The following is a 12,459-nucleotide window of genomic DNA, read 5'->3' on the forward strand; positions in this document are numbered from 1 at the left end:
TTTCACTCACATTTTGTATTTTGCCATGTAAATTTATTTACTTTAATTAGAAGTAAAAACTTGGATTAATATTCAAAAAGTTTTAGGCTACTATTAAATAAAAAAATAAAAAATAGTAAATATATACAAAAAAAAAATTTTTTTTTTTGTATTTTTTTTGTTATCTTTGGATAAACAAATGTTATAGAGTGCAAAATTTTTTCAATTCGCTTAAAAAGTTGTTAAAATATGGTGAAATACACAAAAAGCAAAATTAATTTAAGGGGTCCAAACTTGAATCGCTCTCCTGACTGGGCTATAAATCGATCAGGATAAATCGATCAGGATTTATAGCTCATGACTGGGCTATAAATCCTGACTGGGCTCCTAGGACTGGGCTATAAATCGATATATCGCGACATATCGATTTAACGCCTGTATCGGCAAGCCGATACAGCGACTTTCGTTCCAGGCGATGCATCAGAAATCTGATTTAAGCCGTCGAGTAAAGAAGATGAACGATATAGCGATACAAGAGACGCAAGGATCTCTTACGTTCCAATGCCAACTCGCGCTGGGGAAGACGATGTACGTATCGTTATGTTGAAACGGCCTTGATTGATGAGCAGTAGAATCAGTTTTGAGAACATATATCGTGATCTCGCATGTTCGTTTCCGCACCTCTTAGTTTTTTTTTCTCCTCTGTCGCGACTTGATATCGTTTCTTGTAGATTATTTTCAGTGGGACTGACTTTGTCATCGCCGTTTTGAATGTAATCTATTATTGAAAAAAATATATAAAGAAGTGCTTCTTAATTAATTAGGTAAATATTTTTTTTGAAACAAAACTTCTTATTTATTTTTAAATGTGAAAATTAATTTTGATATTATATATTTAAGTATTATGTTACATTATTGAATTTATTACAAACGGAAATCTAATTTAAGGTGCCCATAAGGAATTAAATTAAAAAGTAATTAAATTTGTTAGGCTATTTTTTACTTTATTTTAATTTATTGAAAACTTTTTGGATAAAATAATAATTTAATAGGTTTTTATTTCTGATTTTAAATTTATAAATCTTTAGTTGTTTTCATTTTTATAAATAAAATTATAACAAAGCTTATTTTTCCTCTTTTGGATTTGAACATAAGTCAATCAACTTTGTTTATTCAAAAAAATTAGTAATGTTTGCGATTGCGACTTCTTTTTTTAAAATCATTTAGCACTTCGTTTTATTAAAGAATATAATCGTGTTTTTTAATTTTCTTTCAATATTGTCAGTTGAACATATTATCGAATATCATAATTCTTTTGTTTTTATTTTTAAGAAATTAAACCTTACTTTGTTTTTTCGTTCAGAATTCGGTAATTATTCAATTTAACTTCATTATTTATGTGAAATAATAATGATAAAAAATAGTGTTGTTTTAAAAGTGTTTTTTTTTTCTTGTTTAATTTATTTAGCACTTTGTTTCAAGCATACAAATAATTTTTAACGAACTTATTTTTTACATTTTCTTTCTATATTGTTAGGTAAATATATTGATAAATTTCAATTTTATTTATTTTTTTATTATTTATTTTTAAACTAAGAAATCTTTCGATATTTGCGCGATAATTTTTAGAAAATATAACATTAATATCTTTCTTAAGCAAAATAACATATACATCAAATTCATAAATTGATTTAAATCAATCTGAGTATGAAGTTTTGATAGAAATCCGACTTTCTGCGCCTTACAAGTAAATGAATTTCAAAAATACTATATCGCGATACATCGCTATATCGAGATGCAAAACTGACGATGCATCACGATACAAAATTTCTTATATCGCCCAGTCCTAGACCTGACAAAATTTTTGGGGTTAGAAATCTGAATCCGTAGAAAAAATTGCATGTTTAATTCAGATAAAATGCTTTTTTCTGTCTGATTTCGTAACTTAAAATATCGAAAACATCTCCCCTCAGCCACCGCGGCTCGTGCGTATTTAATTGCAAATATTTACCAGAAAACATTTGCAGCAGTGCTACTTTTTTTTATTTATTATGACACAAATAACCACTGAATTTTTAAAAAAAAATTTACTATGTGCAAAATAGAATATGGATCATCCTGAATAATTTTTGTTCTAATGATTGGAACTTCACGTTCTAGGACTTAACTTAAAGGTTTGAAGGATCCTCAAATAGGCTAACTAATTAGTGAAAGGCGATATCTTAAGTAACAAAGTCAGACACAATAACATGCGTTTTCTGGATAAACATCTAGATCTGGATAAAAATGGATAAATTCAAAATTGGAACGAAATTGATGGAAGAAAGCCTGCTGAATCGAATTTTGAAAAAGTTGTAGTTATAGAATTCGATTTCTCAGCAAATATTCGACTGATTTTGCTAAAATTATTTATTGCCATTTTGAATGGCATTCTTCAAAATGATTTAAAAAATTAATATATCTTACAATTCTTAATTTTTTCCAATCCTTAATTTTTTTCAATTCTAATAAAATAATAAAGAATAATAAATAATTACTATATGTTATATTTTGCATGGAACAATATCTTTGGATAAACAAAGTTCGTAATTGTGTGAAAAAATTTTTCAATTCGCTTGAAAAGATTTTGAGATATGATGAACTATATAAAAAGCGAAATTAACGTTAAGGGACTTTAGACCAAACTATAGGGACCTTATTTCCCTAATTGTCGTCAGTTAAACGAATTCGTCGAAAAAAAAGCATGTTTATTCAGAGAGAGAACGATTTTGTATTTGTTTTGTAGCTTAAAATATCGTCTGCACTAATCAATGAGCATATTTGAGGTCACCTCCTCGAATTAAAACGTCAATTCTGATCGTTAGATCAAAAGTTCTTTTGCATGGTAAGTTTATTCTTTTGCACACTGTTCACTTGAATCTGTTTTGAAAAAGTTTTGTTCGTCGCTTGAATTAATGGCTTTTTGTGAAGAATATGCAATTCGCATAACAGTTGTGTGCTTGCAATAGTTATTTGTGGGTGCAGCGTCAAGTTTAACTCATCAGTGTCCTCTATGTTAATTCTGATAATGACCCAAGCCGTCACTATGAAAAAAAAGCTACAGTTTTATCAAAGTGAAAGGCATTTGAGATCTCATTTTTTAATACTTATAAAGTTACTCTTACGCAGCACAGTCTAGGTTCATAAAGTGTTATATTTGAAAAAAATGTATACGTATTTGTATATAAATATGGGTCATTATTTAAATATAAATTACTCAATATACATTTTATATAAATATACGTTACTACTTGAATATAAGTATAAATTATTCAATGGCATTGTATATAAATCTACATAGTTGAAAAAATATTGAGAGTTATTCATCGAATTTAATAATTTTTACCTGAGTACTAAATTCTCGCCAAACTGGCGTCTTTTAAGTAAGCTTGATAACTTTTTAAGTTTTCAAACTATTTGTCTGTTCTAAAGTTCAGAAAATTCCTTACGTCAAGATGGTATGTATAGTTTAAAAATTATAACTTTGCCTCAAATGCAAGGCACTTAAACTGTCACTCTTTTTCCTTGCTAAATAAAACTTCGAAAAACTAAATAAAAAATGATTTATCTATTTTACCACGTTTATATAAACTTGCCTTCGTGTATGTCTGTCCGGGTGGAATTTTGTAATCGATTTTACACTAACTTCCCGACTAGCTATAAACTTCAAATTTGGCACATAGTTCAGAATTGGATGACAATGCATGAAAATGAAGAGAAAAAAGACATACAAAGTAAAATAAAGTTAAAGTTTTAAAAAAAATATTTTCGAGATTGTCTTTTGTTGTTGATTCCATTATTTCAAATTAGTATTACATGTCAGGTGAAAAGATTTTTATTGTCAGAGTATTTTTATTGACTGAAAAATCACGTGGTAGGATCCAGTTTTCCCCCATTCATTTCCAGTTTGTTCTGGTTGTCATCAGCATAAAACTAATGAAAGTCGTAAAGGTATTGTTTTTCAATTCGCGATCGCAACGAACTATAGGGGGCGTTGTTGTATGAGACGCTTACCTGCGATTCCTATATGAACCGTCATTCAGTTACTCTGGAGACGTCGTTAATGTAGCGTGTAGCATTGCAACGTTCCTTCTTTAATGTGGCTTATTAAATTTAAAAAAGAAAAATGCTTGATCTTCTTTCTTATACAACCGAAAACAAAATGGTATCTCTTTTTATTAGAGAAGGAATATCCAAAACACATCGGAAAAATATTTGTACATTAACAGAAAAAAATATGTATATTCTTATAAGAGTTAAAACCTAATGCCCGAGAAATAGTATTACTAAATTTAATGATATAACATGAAAGGCCCATTTAAACTTTACATTCTATAGTTTTAAGAATCATATTACTTCAAAAATTAAAATGAACAAAAAGTATACATAAGCCTCATAATTTTATGAAATTTAATTTTGTAAACAAAGTTTTTTGACAACAATTTTTATCAAAAAATTTCAAGTTTCAATAAAAATCATTATTTAGAAACTAAGAAACGTAAAATAAAGAATGCTGACGAAACAAAAAAAAAAAAACAATTCTTTTTTGTCGCCATTTTTAGTGCTACGAAAATTCGTCTTTGGGATTTGCCAAAAACAAAACAAGATGCAATTTTATTTTTTCAGGAGGGAAATATTTTACCGAAAAAACGAAAATGTACCAATTCCCACAACATAAAACTTTATCTTGGTAAACGTACGTTTTGGAAATGTTATTTCATTTGGAATCTTATTTATCAGAGTTCATATGGCGATATGATTGTTTTGAATCTATGCTAAACTCTATATCGGCTCATTTTCCACCGAAATCCGATTGACTATTTTGATTTTAAATAAAGTGTTTTATTTTATGAATTGTCGCAAAAATTTTAAGTGTAGATTGGCGGCACTTAAAAACCGCCAAATCTGTAGCGGCGGTGGCGTTAATACGTAAGTACCGAATTTTTATTCCATACTTTTCTGAATCATATTACTTCAAACATTGGAATATACAAGAAGTATACATAAACACATAATGTTATACCATTTAATTTTTCAAAAAAAGTATTTTGAGAACAATTTTTATCAAAAAATTATAAACTAAAAAACGGAAAATAAAGAATTCTTAGGATAAAAAAAACGATTTTAAGAATTCTTAACATTGAAATAAAAACTTTCATATTGTTTCTTTTTTTATTATTCTTATAGTTCTTAATCAGACGTAAAAAACCATTCTGTAGAGAACCATCATCAAATGAAAAAAAAATATTTACAAGCAAATTTTTTATTGTAAAAATCATTGCACTTACCTGATTTATGATTCCCGGAGAATTCCAAAATGATAAGTTCCTTGTTTGAAAACTTTATTCTCAAATAATAGATACATAGTTTATACCTTCATTACTTTTAGATAACATACTACACAGCAAAATTTTATAATTGATATGAATTTGAATATGTAGCTAAAAACAGAATAGCTGAATTCTAGTTGAACTTATTCTTTCAAAATTAAAAAAAACTTACCAAGAAAACGATTTAAATTAATTAAGAATCAGCACAAATGGCACTATTTCAAGTAACTTGGATAATTTTTTATTGTTGTTTTCCGAATTATATGGATACAGAAATATATACTATTCTATAACGAAGAAGAATATGCTATAACTATTACAATTCTGTATGTTCTGAATTCATATTTATTCACTGGAATGACGAAAGCAATGTTGACTTCACTTTAATTCGTAATGAATTGAAGACAGAAGAAATGCATTTTACCTTAATACACACATCTGTAACAGTATCCGAAATCGGAAGTCATCAGTTGCAAGTTTGTTGATAATAGAAATTAAAAATTATTGAGGAATTTTTCTTCAAATGTTTGGCGTGTTCTGTTCCTGAAAGATTTACTAATATTCTGGAGATTTTTTTCAAGTTCTTCGGCCTTTTCCTTAGGGAAATTTTGTTTCTTATTTGCTGCTAAAAAATGGCGTCTGATTCAGTCAATGACTTTGATGGCAGAAAATGTGATTGTATTAAGTTAATGTCCGATATTTACAGGCTCCCGCTAGACGGCGTACTCGAGCGTTGCGATCGCGAATAAAGATTTTTGTATCTCTAATTTAAAATGAAAGTTCTATTATAGTAGTGGTCTTGTAGTAGTCTTGACTACTTTTGAATAAGAAAAATAATCTAAATAAAAATATATATTTTTAAAAACCACGTTTTTTGTAGTGAGGAATAATAATTGAAAAGTAATAATTTTTAAAAAATATAAAATAAAAACTAAAAAAATTATAATTGGGTATAATATAGCTTACGTCACAGGTTGTGTTGTTCCTACTAAATTTAACCCATGAACGGCATTTTCTGCGAGCCTAACTTCAAGCCACAAATAAACAAACGAAGTGTTCGATCGTTTAAATAGCTGCTCGCCAGATTTTATTGCATTATAAAGAAAAGTTATTGAAACTAAATACAACTAAATAAACAACAACAGCTAAAACAAATAACAACAACTACTAATAACAATAACTAAATAAACAACAACTAAATTCCATTCGTTTAGCATTGCGTCATATGTTGTTCCTACTAAATCGAAGTAGTTGTGTTTTTTTCATATTATACCCAATTTAAAATAAAAAAATTCAAAATAAAAAATAATATTTTTAAAAACCACGTTTTTGTAGTGGAGAATAATAATTAAAAAAAAATTGAAAAACGAAAAACGTGGGGCGCATGAAATGCATAACAGTACTAATACATACAGTACTAATAAATACATAACAGTAGTAATACATGCACATACATATACACATTTTCTTACTCATACTCATGCACAGTCACATTCTACATATGCATATACACAAACATATTCCACATCCACATTCAGATACAATTACAGATATACATACACATATTCTCAAGAGCACACATACACACACTAATATAACATTACTGTTATGTATTTCATGCGCCCCACGTCTTTCGTTTTTCAATTTTTTTAATTATTATTCTCCACTAGAAAAACGTGGTTTTTAAAAATATTATTTTTTATTTTGAATTTTTTTTTTTAATGTTATCTTCATAACATTGAAATTTTTTACGGTATTTAATAATGACACGAAGTTTTCAACTCTTAAGCTTTTTACCTAGTGGTATCGAAAAATAACCTTAGTACTTTATCTATAACTTTATAAGAATCTTAACTTCAAAAAAAATTTGCATACAATTCGAATCTGTTTAAATAAGAACGAAACATAAGAACATTACATAAAGAACGAAATCTATTTGAAAGATAATTCCATTGAAAAAATTATTCTTAATATTTTTATTATTATTTTTTATTTTTTCCTTTTATAAATTTTGGATTGTAAAATCGACAAATTTTTCACATAATGTTTAAAATACGTAATTTTACATACCGAAATACGAAATTCCACCGATATCGGGTGAATAGTTCCTGAAAAATCGAATTTTAAAAAAGTAGTATTTAAAATTCGATATCTCAGGAACTATTTGACCGATTTCATTCACACCTAGCATTTTTTGGGTTCAAGAATCCAAATCCGTTGAAAGAAAGACATGTTCATTCAAAGAAAACGTGTTTTGTATCTGATTTCATTACTTAAAATAACGTTTGCACTAACAAATTAGCGTATTTGACGTTCTGATACTAATTGCGTTGTCCCAACCACTGGAAATAAATAGACAATTAACAAAATATATTTTTAATAAATTAAAGGAATCAAAAAGGCTTCTTATTACATCTGTATTTTATTTCTCGAAGCATTTTTCAATAATTTATGTTTTAATATTCAAAATTACTTTAAAAAGGTGCGTGTTTTAATAATTTTATTCAATTATTATTGGCATAGCTAATTAAAAATAATGAATATTTTATTTAGTTAAATTTTTTCTTTCAATTACAATTCGAGAAACGAGTATTATAATTGTTTGCAATAATATTTTGCGTTACTATGGTAACTGATTATGAAAGGACAATATTTTTAAAAACTGGAGAATAACAAGGGATGAAAATATTTCATAACTTGTGTTCTATTCAAATTCTGGACATTTTTATCGTTATTAAATTCATTGATAAATTCGGTTTTTAAGACTGTTTTTATTTTTATTTTGTCTCCGTTTGATATGGAATAGTTTTTTTTTTATTATTATTATCAGTTTAAAAACTAAAAATTCTTTTCGCAGTATTGTTAGATCGTTTTTAAAATGTATTTCTTTGAAAAGCATTTCTTACCGTACCTAATTTCGTATTCCATATCCTTCAGTGATATATATGTACACCGAAGAGCCATTACATTATGACCACCGTGCTAATAACATGTAAGACCACCTTTAACCCTCAAAACTGCTAGCATCCGCCGTGGCATTGATTCCACGAGGTGCTGATAGGTAGTCTGAGGTATCTGGTATCAAGCACTCACCTGCAATTCCCTTACATTGCGAGGGGGTAGCGTAGCAGCACGAATTTGGTTTTCCAAGTAGGACCACAAATGCTCTATTGGATTAAGGTCAGGTGAATTCGGGGCCAAGACATGACTTGAAAGTCACTGGAATGTTCCTCGAACCAATCCATGACGATTCGACCCTTATGACATGGTGCATTATCCTGTTGGTAAACGCCATCCCCCGCAGGAAAAACTGTTGCCATGATTGGATGAACCTAGTCTTCAATTATGTTCAAGTAGCTTACAGACGTCAGGGATTGTTCTATGAGGATTATGGATCCCAATTTGCCCCATGAAAACATTGTTCCTGGGCGAGAAACCATGAAAACCTGAGTGAGCCCATTGTTATAGATGGAGGGTGGTCATAATGTAATGGCTCTTCGGTGTATATAAATATATATATAGTTTTATAAAAAATAAATAAATTTCTTTTTTTTTTTTCCTGTTACACTTAATTATTTTTGATACACCATGTAAATGTAAAGAATTCTGAAGCTCAAACTATTTTAACATTTCAAAATGAAAATAAATCTTTTGTTTTATACATCGAAATTTCCAATTGTGCTTTTAATTAACAGTTACTTTCAAAGCTGTAGAATTTGAAAATCTTATTCGAATTATTGACTATCTGAGGGTCTCATCCCGGTGCATTGTGGGTTAAAATACAAAAGTTTCAAAATTTCTTTAATATACAGCTAACCAAATGTAAAATGGTTAATTTCGAAATGTTGTACCACCCTCGATAATGTAATCTAAATCTGCTACAGTTTATAATGACAAGGACATTATAATATCACCAATTTCTCCCCAATCAACTTTTAGATTACATGAAAATTTAATTCTGATTTTAACCAAGTTTGCCCCCTTCCTCTTGGCACTACAACCAAGACCATACCAACGAGTTTTTTTTTTTTTCTTACTATCGGAATCTATAAGATGTATATTGTTCCCAAATCACTTTTAATGTTTTTAAATCTTTCTCAACGTTCTCAAGCCATCTGAGAAGCGACTACGAGTTCCTAGTTCTCTTATACCTTCTGGCTTATTGAAGGAAAGGAAACTGTCTAAAAAAGTTACAAAAACTTAGAAGTTCGCCCCCACAAATTTTAAATTCATTGTCGGGTGGGTAAAAGACTTCTTCTTTTCCCTCTAATTGCAACTAATTTTCTGTTATTTGCATTGGGCCTGTCACCTAGTTAAATAGTCTTATAATCGATATCAGATTGATGAATAATATAGCTTGAGGTTTAAAATAGATTAAGGAATAATCATCGGTTTTAACCCTAAATGCGCTATGATGCTTCATAAGACGACTTGTTGCAATCTTTTCATTTTAGCCTGTGGACTATAAATACAAAATATATGAACTGACATCTTATAGCGCTGTGTCTCAAACAACTGATTCAAATTTTTTGTTCAGAATAAAAAAAAATTTCTGTGAGGGCATTTGAATTTTCGAATTCAATCCATTTTATATCATCTAGTAGTATAGAAGTTTTCATTATTCTGCATAAATATTTTGTTCGTGATACTTAAATCTGCGAGAATAAAAAATATGAAATGTGATAACTATAGGAAATCCACTTTAGTTGCTTTTCTTTCGCTTATCTCTTTGCTGTCCTTCGAATGTAAATAGTAAAGGTATGATTGATTCTATCCAAGTCACAGGCAGGGCACACAGTTGTGGGCTGGGCAGGAAAAAAAGAGGTAAAGATTAAACACTGATGATAAACCCAGTTGTAGCTGGTTTGGTTAAAGACAAATTAAGCCCTCGTTATTCTTAATTTTAGACTATTCATCGCTAATTACTTTTTCTTGGGAGGAAGAAAAAAACAGCCCTCTATATGTGTCGAACAGTTTAAAAAAACTTTGGTAGTCACTAATGTTTTAATAGTCTTTAAAAAATGTAAAGGCTATAATGAAATAATTTTCATACAAGTTTTTGCTCTTTTCTGCCTCAATATGCTTTAGATTTCAGTCCTACTTGTAGGAGAAAAAATGCATCTTTCAATCTATGTTTCTCAATTTCCCTAACTTATTTAATTACTACTCGCTTTGGAGGGCCAGAAGCTAGATAAAGTGGATTCATCACCTCATGAGTGGTTAAATCGTGTCATTTGTTTATGCCATGATTCTGCAGCCAATCAAGTTTGTCGAACACGTTTGACGTCGCAGTAGGTATCAAATTAAAATTGATTCAGCGGGATAATAAACCAAGATTTATAGCAGTAACGGTTACATACCGTGCACAGCCACGTGATTTGGCACAGTCATTCGAGTTTAGTATTCTTCTCGATTTACAGGTACCAATTACATGATTAGAAGTTTAATTAATAATTTATTGAAATTGTTTTATAGAAATACAATTTCAGTTGCAGTCTGGAAATATTAGTTTAAGATTTCAAATAAAAGATACATGAATTTAAAATGAGAACAGGGAATTTACAAACTTGCTTCCTTTTTGAAGAAATTTTAAACAAAATCTCCATTTGAGAGAAAAGATAGATCTGGTTCACTGTAACGACATTCTTTTAAAAAAGCTTTTGTCGTGGGTCGCAATGTGCAGTAACAATTTAATGCTATGAGCATTCATCGTCTTACTAGATATGAACGCTCGATTACTGGATTTTAGCTGATTATAATAAAAAAAATTACTTTCTAAACAGTTATTGACAGAGAGATAAAATCATGACTGAACTCAGCACCTTTCGCAAGATTCCTGTTATTGCAGGAATTACTTTTCGCAAGCTGTATGACATCCAATGCCTAAAATTGCTTAATCATCTCCTCCCTGTCAGAATCAGTTTCAATTGATACTCGACCTTTATCTATCATTCCGTTTGGTGCACTGCATTTAAAAATTGTAAACTGTTTTTAAAAATGTTGTTTTATACTATCAACCAGTTAAAATTTGAGAGCACTAGCTTGTCGGAAAATGATTGGAATTTATATTGTAAAATTGAACACGAGAAAGCAGGATAAAAAATGTCTCTAATTAATTTTATCAAATTTAATAAAATAAAGCATTTATTTAAATGGTAAAAACTAATTAATTTAATTAAGTAAGATAAATTATTTGACTATGATATATTCATTTATTTAATTACATGATAATAAAACGTATAATGAGGGCAAAAATCACAAAGCGCTGGCCAAGCTTCATTTACTTTTTTGACCTAGTATCCCACTGTAATCTTTGCATGAAGTAATCATTTGATCTCTTTTTTATTCCAGTTGATTGTCTCCAATAAAACGAGTTTCAATTACTGTTGGTTCGTCTTTAGTGTACTGGCTTTAAGCAACTTTAACTGTTTACTTTTAAGCAACACATTGCACATCTTTATTACCACGACACTTCCATCAATCAGCCAATTTAAACCTTTCACCAAGATCTTTCTCCCTAGATCTCCAATAATATCTCCAACATTTCAACACACGCGACATCTATATTGTATTTTCTAAAAATGTGATACATGGGCTTATAAGTTTGACACAAGGGTTATCTCGGATTTTGAATCGAATTTTTTTTTGAGAAAATTATTCAGTAAATAACTGTATATATTTTATAATTGTTGTTGTTGTTAATTTACGTCGCACTAGAGCTGCACAATGGGCTATTGGCGACGGTCTGGGAAGCATCCCGGAGGACGATCCGAAGACATGCCATCACAATTCTGATCCTCTGTGGAGGGGATGGCACCCCTGCTTCGGTAGCCCGACGACCTGCGCGTGAAGTCGAGCACTTTACGGTAGCACAGTTTAACGAGGACCAATACCGCACACCCTCGGTCCCTACGCAGACTGATCCAAGTGGTCACCCACCCGCACACTGACCGTAGCCAGTGATGCTTGACTTCGGTGATCTGCTGAGAACCGTGTCTTAACGATCAGTCCACTGCGGGACATTTTTTATTAATTTTTTTATTTTTATTTTTTTTCTTTTTATAATTGAATACTTACAATTCAAGAAGAAGAACACTGCCGATACCACATG

Source organism: Parasteatoda tepidariorum, chromosome 6 (assembly GCF_043381705.1).
Source record: "Parasteatoda tepidariorum isolate YZ-2023 chromosome 6, CAS_Ptep_4.0, whole genome shotgun sequence".
NCBI lineage: Eukaryota > Metazoa > Arthropoda > Arachnida > Araneae > Theridiidae > Parasteatoda > Parasteatoda tepidariorum.